Source organism: Neofelis nebulosa, chromosome 5, assembly GCF_028018385.1.
Source record: "Neofelis nebulosa isolate mNeoNeb1 chromosome 5, mNeoNeb1.pri, whole genome shotgun sequence".
NCBI lineage: Eukaryota > Metazoa > Chordata > Mammalia > Carnivora > Felidae > Neofelis > Neofelis nebulosa.
In genome coordinates, this window is record NC_080786.1 from 10328115 (window position 1) to 10343204 (window position 15090).

Sequence of the window (15090 nt, forward strand, 5' to 3'; positions counted from 1 at the left end):
GTTGGATTTGAGTTGTCGGTCATTTGCAACTTCGTCATACTGATACAGGCTTGTATTTGAAAGCACTGGTTTCTTGTACAGCACCTAGTGTCGCATTTTCTCTTCCTCAGTAGTCACACAAGCTGTTCATTTGTATCTCATCTCAGTTACTTGGAGTTTGCATGGCTAAATAGGTACCTCTCGTACCCTAAACTTAATTTCATGAACACCACCAGACCAATGTTTGGTCATACCTTAGCATACCTTCCAAATTTGAACATAATACTTTCAGTTCCAGATTCCCTAGTGGATAACTACCTGTCTCTGACATATTTTCTAGCCTCCCCTCCCCTGCTGTATATGAAATTCGGGTTTGCTATGTCCCCTATATTTTACGTCAGATTCTTGTGAAATGACCAGATATTTTTCATATCCACAAAGGCTTTGTTTTATTGAACAGTGTTCCAAAACTTAGGGAGAGGGAGAGTCTCCTACAGCATATTCTCTGAAATTGAAAGTCATCTCTCTGCTGAATGATTGAGAGGTAAGTGAAAAGTTAACTTCCTTACCTTAGCAAAAAGAAAACAAAAAGACTTGCTTTGAACTTTCTTTTTTCCCAAGAGAAGAACTACTTCCCTGGTGTAAGTGATACAGGCGTTGCATTTTTCAGCCTCCACTCCCATTTCCAGCATACCTAGTCCAGGCTGAACTCAAGTGTGCTTGGCCTGAATGAGAAGTGAGCTCCATTCTGATCTCTAGTACCTTGTACACACTAAAGTTGATAAAAAGTTACTAATTTTTAAGTATATAACATTTTATTTTGTTGATAATATAAGAAGAAATGAGAAAGACAATGTAGATTTGTCTATCAATCAATTGTTGCTAATTTTCAAGTATATAACATTTTATTTTGTCGATAAGAAGTGAGAAAGAAAATGTAGATTTGTCCATCAGACAATTGTTGCTAATTTTCAAGTATATAACATTTTATTTTGTTGGTAATATAAGAAGAAATGAGAAAGAAAATGTAGATTTGTTGGTCAATCAATTGTTGCTAATTTTCAAGTATATAACATTTTATTTTGTCGATAATATAAGAAATGAGAAAGAAAATGTAGATTTGTCCATCAGACAATTGTTGCTAATTTTCAAGTATATAACATTTTATTTTGTCAATAATATAAGAAGAAATGAGAAAGAAAATGTAGATTTGTCTATCAATCAATTGTTGCTAATTTTCAAGTATATAACATTTTATTTTGTTGATAATACAAGAAGAAATGAGAAAGACAATGTAGATTTTTCTATCAATCAATTGTTGCCTGTATCCTCGACTATATGTCCTATACTATAAGGCTGCTCTTCCTTTCAGATGTGTTTCCTGCCCACCAAAGGCACCCTATGGAGAAGTTGACACAGGGTTTTGACTCTGCCCCATTCTCTTTGAGAACATAGTAATTCTGAATGCATGGGATCTGACCACTAGGCCCCAAGTTTATTTTACTATTTTCCTGGGAGACTCAAAGGATACTCAGTCAAATGGGACTAAGCTCCTCTGATATGTCTGCCCTGGGGGTGGCAGGTCAGATTCTCTGATGTTCCTTTGGAAAATGCGAGAGTCTGCGTGAAGAGGAAATAGAGAAGGAGGGGAGTGGAATATGCTGGGAACTGGTAACAGATAACACAAACGACCAAAAAAACCCATGATGTATAAAGTGAAAGTATTCTGAAAAGATAACAGACACACCTGAGGGAAGCCACCCATGGCAATGTTAATATGGAAACTGAAAATCAACTCAAAGCATATGTGAGAGGTAGGCATGATCCATTCATTCCCTTCTGCCTCCTTGGCTTTATTTCACCTAATGACCATCTCAGAGTTTGTGATAGCTATTGTCTTTTCAATCCTGTCTCTAAGATCAAGAAGCTGTTCTTAAAATGAAAATCTAATTGTATCACTCTCTTTTTTTTTTTTTTTTAATTTATTTATTTTATTTATTTTTTTTTGGGACAGAGAGAGACAGAGCACAAACGGGGGAGGGGCAGAGAGAGAGGGAGACACAGAATCGGAAACAGGCTCCAGGCTCCGAGCCATCAGCCCAGAGCCCGACGCGGGGCTCGAACTCACAGACCGCGAGATCGTGACCTGGCCGAAGTCGGACGCTTAACCGACTGCGCCACCCAGGCGCCCCTTTTTTTCTTTTTCTTTTTTTTTTTTTTTATCACTCTCTTTCTAAAACTCCTGTAATCACTTTCTGTTGCCTAAAAAACAAAATCCAAATTCCTTAGGTGAATATTCAGAACTATATTACTGATTTGCTTTAATTGATGGTTTTATTCTATTCCCTCATCAGTCTCCAACTTAGATCTCAACTATAGCCAAATTTCTCTGCTTCTAGTGTTTAACCATGTGGGTTTTTTGTTTCTTTGAACAATGTTTTGCTCTTTCAAGGAATGAGGGATATATCTGTATTGATCAGTAGTTCTCATCGGGAGCCGACTTTGTTTCCTTTTCCCAGACAATTCGCCAATGTTTAGAGACATTTTTTGTTGTTACGGTTGATGAGAGGGCTGCTCCTGGCATCTTGTGTTAGAGGCAGGCTACTAAATATACGACAATGCACAGGCATTCCCCCACAACAAAGATTAGCTGGCACCAAATGCGAATAGTGCTGCTGTTATGAAAAATCTTGTATAGGCCAATCTCATTTGGAAGTTTGTTGATCACTTCTTTGAGCCTTTAAAAACTTGTTACAAGGGCACCTGGGTGGCTCAGTTAGTCGAGCGTCCGACTCTCGATTTCAGCTCATGTCATGGTCTCAGGGCCATGGTCCCAGAGTTGTAAGCTAGAGAAAAGAGAACGTTATTAAGAAAATCATAAGGAAGAAAAGAGATATTTGCAATACTTTACTGTATTTATATAAAAAAAAATCCATGTATCAATGGTCCCTTGAAGTTCAAATCCCTGTTGTTCAATGGTCAACTGCACTTGAAGGAAGTTATGGAAACTCATTCCCTTATTCTATTCTATTATTCTATTAGGCAACATTTAAATATATTGGCATACCACCAAAAGTGTGGGAGTATTTTATTTTATTTTATTTTGGTGGGGGTGGGGAGGGGCAGGGAAAGAATCCTAAGCAGGCTCCACACTCAACACGGAGCCCAACATGGGCTCAGTCTCATGAACATGAGATCATAACCTGAGCCAAAACCAAGAGTCGGATGCTTAACCATTTAACCAACTGAGCCACCCAGGCACCCCAATGTGGGAGTACTTTAACCAACATGTATAGATTTTGTAATGTTTGGCATCCATCCATCACAAGGCCAAAGTAATAGCCAAAGTTGTTTACATTTCTCCTGTTGTCTCACTTTCATGGGTGTACAGAAATCATATTACAAATGCTCCAACTACAGACCCAACTTCTGTGTTTTGCTTCCTGCCCAGCAGACCATCCCCACCTGACAGCTTCTCACCAATATAGTAATAAAGGCTTTTGCCTGTTTTCTGCTCACTCCTTGTCTTGACTGACCTTGGTACTTCCTTGTGTGGTAGGACATGCCCCCATCTTTTCAGGAATTGTAAGTAATAAGCTTCTTTCAAATGCAGTTGTCTCCTTGCCATTCCTGATTTTTTTTTTTTTAATCCAGAGTGCATTTTAACCATAGGATAAAACCCACAATATATACATGATTATGCCAAGTAATGATAAATGCTACAAAGAACAATAAAACAGGAAAAGGTATAAAAAGGGATAGATAAGACTTATCAGGAACAGACTCCAATAAGGGGACAATTGAGCAAGAGACCAGAGTAAAATAGGGAGTGAGATGTGCTGGTATTGAGGAGCAGAGCATTTCAGACAGAGGGGAGAGCAAACACTAAGGGCCTGAGGCAGGAGAGAACATGCCTGGAGTGTGTAAATAGGAAGACAGTAAGGAAACATTGCTTAAAAGTGGGATGGCTTCAGAATATGGGAGGTGGGTTGATCTATTCTTCTCCAAATTTCTATGTTGAAGCCCTAACCCCCTAGTACCTCAGAATTTGACTGTATTTGGACACGAGGTCTTTAAAGATATAATTAAGTTAAAATGAGGTTGTTAGAGTGGCCCTAATCTAATCTTAGGGATGTCCTTCTAAGAAGAGGAGATTAGGACACACATACCAGGAGTGCACATGTACAGAGAGACAACCACGTGAAGAGGCAATGGGAGGCTGGCTGGCTGCAAGCCAAGGAGGGGCCTTAGAGGAATCCAACCTGCCAACACCTTGATCTTGGACTTCCAGCCTCCAGAACTATAAGAAAACACATTTTTGTTACATCACCCAGTCTGTGGCATTTTGTTATGTCCTAGAGCTAAACTGTGATGGCAAAATGTTGCTACCTTACAATTACCATTATTTAGTTGGTGTAGCTAGCAGGTTTGATCTGTGTTCTCCTGGCCCAATGTGGTTTTCTCTAATTTTGCACATTATGTTTCCAGATAACATGCAAGCTTCCTGATAGCACTGAGTTTACACATTGTTCCTGTACCCCTAACTTGGAATATCCAAGTTATTTTATTTATTTTTTGTTTGATATTTGGTTAAATAATAGGAATCTCACTTAATTTTATCTTTTTTTTCTTTTTTATTAATTGTCAATCTCCTTACTAATGCATTCAATTTTTACCCCCCTCCCCACCAGCCTGCCCAATGTAATAGCTTCTTCACGTTTCCATTCTGTTTTAGCCTTCTCAGGTCATTTTAATATGAGATTTCTGTGCTCAGCAATGCTACCCTCTTGTCTCCTTTGTGTCTCTGACCATAGGATCAGACTAAGGCCCCTTCCTTTTTTAATCCTAGGACTTTTCCTTGTCTTTCTTTACCCTCTATGTTCTGTGAAACCAGTTTGTAAATATACAAAAGCTGTGTATTTATAGGACACAATCATATCCTTGATGACCTGGTTCCCTCTCTAACATTGCTAAGAGGTGATGTTTACTTTTTTCTTTTTTTTTTTAGTCAGGTTGTGAAATAGCTGAATTTGAGCTTTTGGCCTTCTTTTAGAAGAACATCTAAGCAACCTTTTCAGGGACCTAGTTTTTAAGTCGCCTATGAATCAGGACAAGATAGACATTCAGGAAATCTCATGGGGGGTGGAATGAAGAAAAATAAGAGAGATTCAGCAAAGAAGGGAGTAAATAATGAGAAAATTCCTATGGAAAATAGATGTCATCCACATAAGAAATCAGAAAAAAAAATCAGTTCTTATCACGTAACACATCTTTAATTTCCAGGTGAAGAGATCTCCTATAAGTGTTATGTGTAACAAACATCTCCATTGCAGTTCTGACTTTTTGCAGCACTGAGAATCCACCCTGGAGAAAAGTCCTATGAGTAAGGATCGGGCCAAAGCTGTCGCCTTCAACCCTACTTCTGTTCAGGCACTTCTCTGCAACTGGGTCTGAAGGCAGAGCTGCATCCATCCATGTTCACCAGCAGGGTAACCCCTGGGAGGACCCGCAACAGGAGAGTGGCCCTCCACGTGCAGAGAATATGGCAAGGCTCTTAGCTGCAGCTCCCACCGCACTGCACACCAGAGAATCCACAATGGGAGAAGCCCTCTGAGTGTAAAGAGTGAAGCGTTTAGCTTCAGCACCAGCAAGTCCACACCCGAGGGAAGCCCCTCAGATGCAGGGACTGAGGCAAGACCTTCAGTCAGAAAATCACCTCTGTTCTAGGGCCGCCTGGGTGGTTCAGTCAGTTAAGTGTCTGACTCTTGGTTTTGACTCAGGTCACGATCTTAGGGTTCGTTAGATTGAGCCCCACATCGGGTTCTGTCAGCGCTGACAGTGCGGAGCCTGCTTGGGATTTTCTCTTTCCCTCTGTCCGTCCCCTGACCCTGCGTCTCTCTCACTCTCCAAACAAACAAACAAACAAACAAACAATAAATAAATAAATAAAAAAGAAAAGAAAAGACAATTACCTCTGTTCTACATCTGAGACATGCACTGGAAAAAATGCTATGCATGTAATGATGTGGTAAGATTTTAATTTGAACTCAGAGCTCATTCACCACCAAGTACTGCATGCTGGGGAGAGATTCTAACTTGCAAGCATTGTGGAAAAGGCTTCACTCAGAACTCACATCTCCTCCAGCACCAGAGAAAACTTATCAATGTAAGGATTACAGCAAAGCCTTCAAGCAAAGTCAGCTCAAATCAACATCAGTGGATCCACCCTTAGACAAAACCCCATGAGTGCACCGAGTGTGGGAAGGCTTCAATAATAGTTCAGGATGAAGCAGGCCCAGAGGCTCCATGTTGGAGAAAAACACAATGAAGGTAAGGAATGTGGGAAATCTTCATTTGGAACTCAAATTTTATTTACCATTGGAGAATTCATCCTGGAGGGAATTTATTTATTTATTTATTATTTTTTTTATTTTTTATTTTTTTATTGAGAGAGGGCACAATTGAGCAAGGGGCAGAGAGGGAGGGATAGAGGAGAGAGAGCGAGAGAGAGAATCAGGGCTCATGCTCACCTGAAGTGGGGCCCGGGCTTACCCGCTGTGGGACTTTGAACTCACGAACTGTGAGATCATGACCTGAGCCAAAGTCAGATGCTTAAACGACTGAGCCACCCAAGTGCCTCTGGAGAGAAATTTTTAAATATAATTGTTGGTCTGTGTATCCCCAAGTGCAAGTTAGCAGGTCCTCCTCTTTTTGGCCTGATCATCCCAATCCAACTACTTCTTGCCCCTCCCCAGAATGCTCACTGTGTTCCAGCCATTCCTCTCTGCTCTCTGTCTGCAATACGTACTATTTCAGTTTCTACCTCTGGGCCTTTGCTTTTTCTGCTCCCCCAGGTACCCTCTGCCCACCTCTTCCCCTTTCTTTGATCCTAGCTAGCCTTAGGACCTTTTGAAACTACAGCCTCCCTCATCTCTGTTTTCTTAAAGAAAGACTTATTCTATTTCAAATCCATATGCTGAGTTTTTGTTATTGTTGTTTTATACGTTTATCTTTTCTTTTCCCTCCAGTTGACTCAATATCATTTCCAACTCTGCTGTTGTAAGCTTTTCTAGAGCAGGACAGTTCAGGAAGTTGTAATGTTCCTCAAAGGGATGAATGAATGGAATGACCAGTGAGGATTGTACCAGTCTGTGTCCAATTAGGAGACAGAAACCAACAGTGATTTAAACAAGGGAAGTTTAATAAAAAGAATTATCAAAATATGATGAAAAAGTAGCCTATAAGGTGGAAGAGAGCTCTATATGGTATCATAGGGCTGATGGAGACACCAAAGGAAGGACAAACTTGGAAAGGAGGTTTCTTTCCAAGGCTGAGGTTCAAACCTTGTTGGGGAAAGTATAGCTGTAGTCCTCTGGATGGCAGAAGAGTTCTGATTTGCTCAGGCCAGAGCTAGTTTATATTTGCTGGGCAAGCAGGAAAGAACCCTCTAGGGCATGGGTAATCTATAGCCAGTGAACAGGTACACAGATGGCACCATTATGGCCCTGAGCACATTGTATTCACATTGAGAGAGTCACTAGAGACAAACCTGGGGTAGAGATCCTTATTGGAGATTCAAATGCACATTAATGAGTATGTGTGATTAGGATTTAATGCACAAAGAAGTAGTTAATGATCACCAGGCATATACGCAAAGAAGGAAAAAGAGGCCATCTAGACTCACTAAAAGTTACACTAATATTTACCATTGATGTGTGTCTTTGAATGAGTGTTTGCCTTTCAGATTTACTTATCTATGACATGTGACTTAGCCTTCAGAGACTGTTCACATAGTATGAATTTTCTTAAATACCAATGGGAAATATTATCACAGAATTGCACAAGTAATAAAGACAAAATATTCCTGCAATCTCACTTTCTCAAGAGATCATACTTTCATATTTATATGTCCACTTTTAGTCCTTGTCCCATATATAAACATAATTTTTATAATCTTAGTCATAACAAAATGTTAATATTTTAATGACTGTTATATTGGACAACTTCCCTCTCCCCCATTTCCATATGATTTTCATGATTATTATTTGTCAGCGAGTAGATGTATCTTTATTATCTGTTCCCCTCATCAAATGTTAAATTGAATTTTTGGGCAGTGACTTTGTCTTAGTTTTTTTTGTTTTTTGTTTTTGTTTTTTTAATTCAAGACATCCATCACAGTGTCTGACACACTATAGGTAGTAACTTCTTGTTATTTGAAATTATTTGATGGACATTTAGGATAATTCTTGTTAGCTGTTAATATTAATATTGCTATAATCAGCTTGGTGATTGTAGCTCTTTTCCTTCTTTTGTATTATATACCTGGGAGGAATTTTTAGGAATGAGACTATGAATCCAGGAGTATGAAGATTTTTGTTTAGAAAACATCATAACATAGCCATACCAATGGCTAGTTCATACCCATTTGTTCTGTTTCCAGCAGTTTGGCAAGTTAGCTTTTGCTTGCAACCAACGGTGGGTATTATAATTATTTTAGAGATGGTTAATTTAATAAGCATAAAATGGAATCTCAGGGTATTTTTTTTTTTTTGACGTTTCTTTATTTTTAGGAGACAGAGAGAGACAGAGCACAAGCAGGGAAGGGGCAGAAAGGGAGACACAGAATTGGAAACAAGCTCCAGGCTCTGAGCTGTCAGTACAGAGCCGGATGCAGGGCTCAAACCCACGAACCGTGAGACCACGACCTGAGCTGAAGTTGGAGGCTTAACCGACTGGACCATCCAGGCGCTCCAGGGTATGTTTTTAAAAATATTTCTTTAATTGTGAGATTGTGTGTGTTTTCATGTTAGATTACCAATTATATTTCTTATGGTGTCAATTAATACCAGGTACCATTTTATCTGCTGAATTTTAAATATTTTTTTAAAATTTTTTTAACGTTTATTTATTTTTGAGACAGAGAGAGACAGAGCATGAACAGGGGAGGGGCAGAGAGAGAGGGAGACACAGAATCTGAAACAGGCTCCAGGCTCTGAGAGGTCAGCACAGAGCCTGACGCGGGGCTCGAACTCACGGACTGTGAGATCATGACCTGGGCTGAAGTCAGACGCTCAACCGACTGAGCCACCCAGGTGCCCCATGAATTTTAAATATTTTTAAAAAGAACTTAAGATCTTTCAAGAGACAGATGTCATCCACATAAGAATGGTGATATCAATGTAACTTTCTTTCCTTAGATTTTAGGTAAATTATTTGCCCTGAGGCTTCAACTCTCTGATGTATTCAAGGGAAATTTTCAGATTATCCAGCTATTTTTTGTTGTAAGGGTACAGCCATCCTCTTCACTTTTCAGCCTCTTGAGAAGAGGTGGATTTCTTGATTTTTTTTTATTTTTCAAAGTGGACCACACTTAAAACCAAAACAAAACAAAACACTAACCAGCTGTTTGCAGATACTCAGTAGCAACTAGTGCAATGTGACGATTTTGGGGAAAGAGGAGGCACAAAACATGAACATCCTATTCACCCAGACTTTCTCCCTGGAGTATTTGCCTAGTGGCACAGAGAGTTAGAGCCTTTCTCATTGTGTGGAAGAGGTGGAGATCAGACCCTCTATATGTTTTGAATATACTGTATTAATAAGGGGGAATGTATAGAAAGAGCACCAAATTGTTGACAAGGGATGGGAGTGTGTGACCTTACTGGTTGGCTGACCTCAGAGCCATTTTCAGGTCTGCCCTGTATGGCTGTGATAGTTGTGTCATGGCAAGAGTAACTGGCCTTCAACTGGGGAGTTGAAATCTGCCCTAGTTCCCCTTGTCCTGTCCACATCCATGAGATTATATCTGTTTAGGGGATACTCTTTCCTAATAGGCACTGCGGTGCCAGAAGGGCTATTCTGGCTATTCCCAGCACCTTTCTCTGTTGCATTCTTTCACCATAGAGTATGGAGAAGCTAAATACTCAGTTTTCTAGTCTATCTTCCATTCTTTCTTACAATGATCATGGTACAGACTCCTGGTCTCCATTCTCTTTACCCTCTAGAAATTATCAAATTTCCTGATTTCTCCTGTAGGTATGTTGTGACCAAACATTCTGGCCATCGTGATGAAACGGTACGTGCGACTCTCTGGCCATTCACTTAAATATATGTCCAGTACCCCCATTAGACAAAGGAAAACAGGATCCCACCCCAGGGCATGCAGCGGTTCTTGCACTTTGGACTTCCTTTACATTTTCTAAGTCATCTACTGCTGCCTGAGGGTGGCTGGGTCCAAGAACAGATTGTGACCTGTGTGAGCCCTGGTACTCTCTGACCTTTTACCCAGTGTGTGGAGTTGACCAGGTACACACCTATAAGGTTGTTCCAGGGTCTCGTGGCTGGGCCGCAGTTTCAGGAGGGTGGCTGACATGGTTTTTCTTTCACAAGATTACATGAGGCTGGGCCATCAGAATGATGGTGACAGTGATTTTGGGTGTTGACAGCAACTCATGTCACTCACAGGTTGACTCCAGGGCTCTGGGCTACCGTAGGTCCGCTGCTAATCCTTGGGTATGAGCCGCATGTGGGCCTTGTTCATCTGTGTTCCTACTGCAGTGCTGCCTATGTCTACAATACCCAAGGACAATGGAGGTCTAGCAAATGTGCTTTGTCTTGTGACACCCCCTTTGCTGGCATCCAGGGTGGTCACTGTCCCCCCTCCACAGGCTCTGGCACCACCTGGGGGTTGCCACATCTGTCTCCTCTGAAGGCTTTCATCAGGCTTTTGGATAGACGTCCTCTCTCATCTTTACTGATGCAGTGATGCTATGCTGTCCTGGGTCTGCCTTAAGCATCCTGGACGGGGATGGACATTTTTTAGGTAAATTGAACTGTTCTTCTCACTCTGTTCATGGGCCCGTTGTTATCTTCCCCACTGGTGGGGTGTGTGGAAGGGAGAGGTGTGATCAACACTGAAAGACAACACATTCTAAGAATGCAGTGATTACAGTAGTCGCTGTAGTCTGAATGGTTGTGTCCCCCTCAAAATTCAAATGTTGGAATCCTAATACCAATGTGATAGTATTAGGAGGGTGGCCTTTGGGAGGTGCTTAAGCATGAGGGTAGAGTTCTGATGAACTCTCTGGGATTAGTGTTCTTATAAAAGAGAACCCACAGACCGCCTCAGCCCCCTTCCACCAGTTGAGGACACGGTGAGGAGACCCTATGAACCAGGAAGAGGGTCTCACCAGAATTTAATCATTTTGGTCCCTTGATCTTGGACTTCCCAGCCTCCAGACAATGGGAAATAGATTTGTTTATAATTACCCAGTCTGTGGTATTTTGTTATAGCAGCCCAAATAGACTAAGACAAGCAGTTCAAGAGAAGTCATGGTTGGAGGTGCCTAGGTGGCTCAGTCAGCTAAGCAGCTGACTCCTGATTTTGGCTCAGGTCATGATGTCACAGTTTGTGAGTTTGAGCCCTACATCAAGCTCTGCACTCTCTGCTTGGGATTCTCTCCCTCCCTCTCTCTGCCCTTACCCCACTGGCACTCTCTATCTCTCTCTCAAAAATAAATGAACAACAACAACAAAAAAGAGAAGTCGTGGTTGTAAAACATGTTATTTAGTGATTATGCTATAACATTCTAAATGGTAGATTTAACATGGCCAGAAACTGTGTTACAATTCACATTTTCCTCCATATTCTTTGTAAAACTTACATTTGCAGTCATTGTAACAAACTTTGACGATATCATTAGAAGCCAATATTTGTGGGTGGCATGATGCTGCAATGTCATTGGTAATGATGTAGCTGGTATTAAATAAATAGTATTAGAGAACTGAAGAGGCAAAAAGATCTATATTGTTCAATACTGTGGTGAGTTCAAGGATTTCAAGGCTGGTCAAGAAAAAGACAAAGCAAAGCAAAGCAAAAAGAAAGAAAAAGACAAGAAGACCAGGAGATGGCAGTATTGTTCAACAGGCTTTACTGGATAGCTCCACACTGGGATTGCCAAAGAGGGGAAGTCCCTAACCGAAGGGGACCACCCAGCAGGTAAGGGAATTGGGGACAGATTAGAAAGGAGGCTTACCTGTCTAGGCAATGTCACTCAACAGCAAGGTGGGAGTCTCTGGGTTGGAGAGCTTTGAAGGGAAGCAATGGTTTGGGATCTTTTATAGACATAGAGTTTATCTTATCTATGGCTACCAGATGTTAGGTGCAGTTTCATGGGTTATGCAAAGCAGGTAATCTCTATATGGCTAAAAATATGCTTGTATTTAAAGTAATTGGATGGGTAAGAATTTGCAAAATATGTAAAAGCATTTAGATATGTGTGTTCTTAAAACTTGATATAAATTCCTTATGTTTATAGGCTATTAGACAATTAAAACTGAACATTCAAATTAGTATTCAAATTGCATTTATTTAATATTAGGGACAGTGATGTTTTGCCGAAACTAAATTGCTGTTCTAAAATGAATATTAAACTAACCACTATGGAATAGGTTCTTTTGATTTTGCCTTGGCATATCCTTTTTTTTTTTTTTTTTTTTTTTTTTTTTTTTTTAAGTATTTATGTTGAGAGAGCACATGTGCTTGAGCATGCAAGTAGGGGAGGGGCAGAGAGAGAGAGGGAGAGAGGAAATCCCAAGCAGGCTCTGTGCTGTGAGCACGGAGCCCAAGGTGACTGGATTCCAGGAATTGTGAGAGATCATGATCTGAGTTGAAATCAAGATTCAGAGGTTTAACTGACTGAGCCACCCACATGCCCCTTTGCGTAGCATATCTACCCAGCCGTGTACCTTGTGATGATTCAGTTTATTCTGAGTAGGGAGTGAAATCCTGACCTTTCCTCTCCCTTATTTAAAGGTCTTTTGGGAGTGATCAGAGGAACTCTTATAAAGGTCTGGGGTTATGCAAACCATTGAGGACTTGAGATTAAATTACCTTAAAAAGATGTGATCTGGGTTCCACACAAGGTTCTCATGAATCCTGGGCAAGTGTTGTCTTCAGTAGGCTATGGGTGAGAGCTGGATGTTCCTCTGGAGCCAGCCTTTTTGGCAGTGTGGTGGTTTTGTGGGAGACAATGGTTGAGCATGAGTGTGAGATAAAAGAATTGTAAACTTTGAGTCACATGTGGGGATGGTAGGAACTGGACAACCAGCAGTGGTGGACAAATAAAGCTCGCTGAACCAATCAAGATAGTCTAAGAAAGGTATGCAGGATTGAGTCTAGGCTCCTAGCTGGGGCCTAGACTCACTTCTTCCTGTTTCTGACCCTTCCTCACTTATTCGTGGTGGCTCTCCCTACTGTGCAGGACCGAAAAGCACTGCCTTCTTGACATCCTGTCTTCTGGATATACAATAAGATCGACTTTCATTCATTCAGCAAACATGTTGGAGGCTCCTCTGTTCTGAGGTTCCCACCCTGTCCAGACCAGCCCTTGGCCTGAGAGCCTCAGATCCTTCTCCAGCGGAACTGCTCTTCCAGGGTCTAGAGAGGCTCACCTCTAGGTGGGAAGTCGGCCAGGCAAGGGCTTGGCCTGTCTGGGCAGGGAACAGTCTCCTGCTGCCAAGGGGAAGGATGACCTAAGCAGACTCCACTGCTCATTGGCCTGGCTAGGCCCCACCCCTTCACATGATAGCCAATGGAATGAGTACCCCGCTTCTTGCTTTAGCCATAGGCTCCACCTCCTTTCAGAGGAGGTCCGTGGAAGAAGGTCGGTTGCAGGGCCCTGGATTCAGACCTCGAGGCCATGAAGGAGGCTGGAACTATACCTTGCCCCACCTCCTTTTTCTTGGGAGTGTCTCACGGGAACTAAAAGGGAGGGCTACCGAGATATGGGTTCCTCCAACTTTACTGGAGTGTGGGTTGGCAGTGTGACATCAGTGTGATGACGTACTTCCTGTGCAGCCTTTTTTTTTTTTTTTCTTTTTTTTAACGTGTGAGCATTTGGTCTGTGAGGACAGTGGTTGTGTCCCAAACCTGTTCCTGGAAAGCCGTAGAGGCCGCCCAAAACCCACGATGAGCGGGTCCGGCTTGTCCTGAGGAGGACAGAAAGGATTCTGCAGGAAATCTGCACGACTACTGCTGCTACTGGGATCCTCCCCCGACCCCTTGGGCTGATCTTGGGGTCTTGCCCGCTGGTTTCTCGTCCCCAGGACAGCTTGCGGCCTGTTCAGATTTGAGTACTGACACAAATTCGAGTGTTGACCCTGAGGTCCTCAAAAAGTTTTAAATGTCTTCACTCCAGGACACCCTATCAATAGAGAACATGACTTCACGGTCACTCCAGCCCCCTCTTGCTCCAGCTGTGGAGACCTCAGTCTTACCCCTTGGCCTGTGTACATCTTAATGCTCTTTCTCGCTTTCTGGGTGGTCCCAGGAAATAGTTCTGTGGTCACTTACTTTACTTGCCTTGCCTGGTGTAACCCCTATCTGGAAGCTTATTATTGTCCGTAGAGCAAAGTTTTGAGAATAATGAAATGGTTGAGTCTTTTTACCCCCAGGGTGAAGGCTACTTACTTAGTCCACCGATTAGAAAATGTGGAGCCCTGGACTTGCATTGGCCCATATGAATGTTCAATCTAAAAATCTCCGGACGAGTCATATCCGCTTAGCACCTAATGGGTGTCCAGTGTAATTTCATATATACAACATTGAAGATATGGAGAGATTTCTTGACCTGTGTCACATCCTCTGTCACTACAAATACTTTCTGATTACATTCTCTTAGCTTTTCACTCATTGTCATAACCTAATTGTTAGGGTTCCTAACAATGAGATTAAACATTTTGTTCCTGTCCTTAGTGAAGTGTGTTGGTTTATGATTTGTTCTCAACCCAAGCTTGTTATCTATGCTTCAAGTCCACAGTTTTGGTTTTTCTCATGGGCAAGTAGGAAGGAGTGTTCCGTAGGGTGGTCTCTGCTGCTGTTGTACTTTCAGAGGATTTGCTTTTCACAGATTGTCAACTGTGCAGATCAGGCCTTTCTGCTTCAGTCCTTTTGTTTAATATGTCAATATTATTAAGTATCCACTATAAGGGACATTTATTACAAAGATACGATGACAGTATGATTTAAGAGAACTAGAACACACAACTATCAGGGGTACCCATTTACTCAGTATGAGTCACTGCTTTTCATTACCCTTGGACAGAAACCAT

At 41.6% G+C, this 15090-nt stretch overlaps 1 protein-coding gene across 1 annotated transcript in view; it reads left to right on the forward strand.

Moving 5' to 3' along the window:
- The first annotated feature begins 3125 nt into the window (after nucleotides 1–3125).
- Nucleotides 3126–15090, forward strand: part of GASK1A (golgi associated kinase 1A) — a 104162-nt gene continuing 92197 nt past the window's right edge. The window contains exons 1-2 of the transcript XR_009261658.1: nucleotides 3126–6309; nucleotides 8553–8734. The gene's annotated coding sequence lies outside the window, so the exon portion shown is untranslated. The remainder of the gene's footprint in view (nucleotides 6310–8552; nucleotides 8735–15090) is intronic.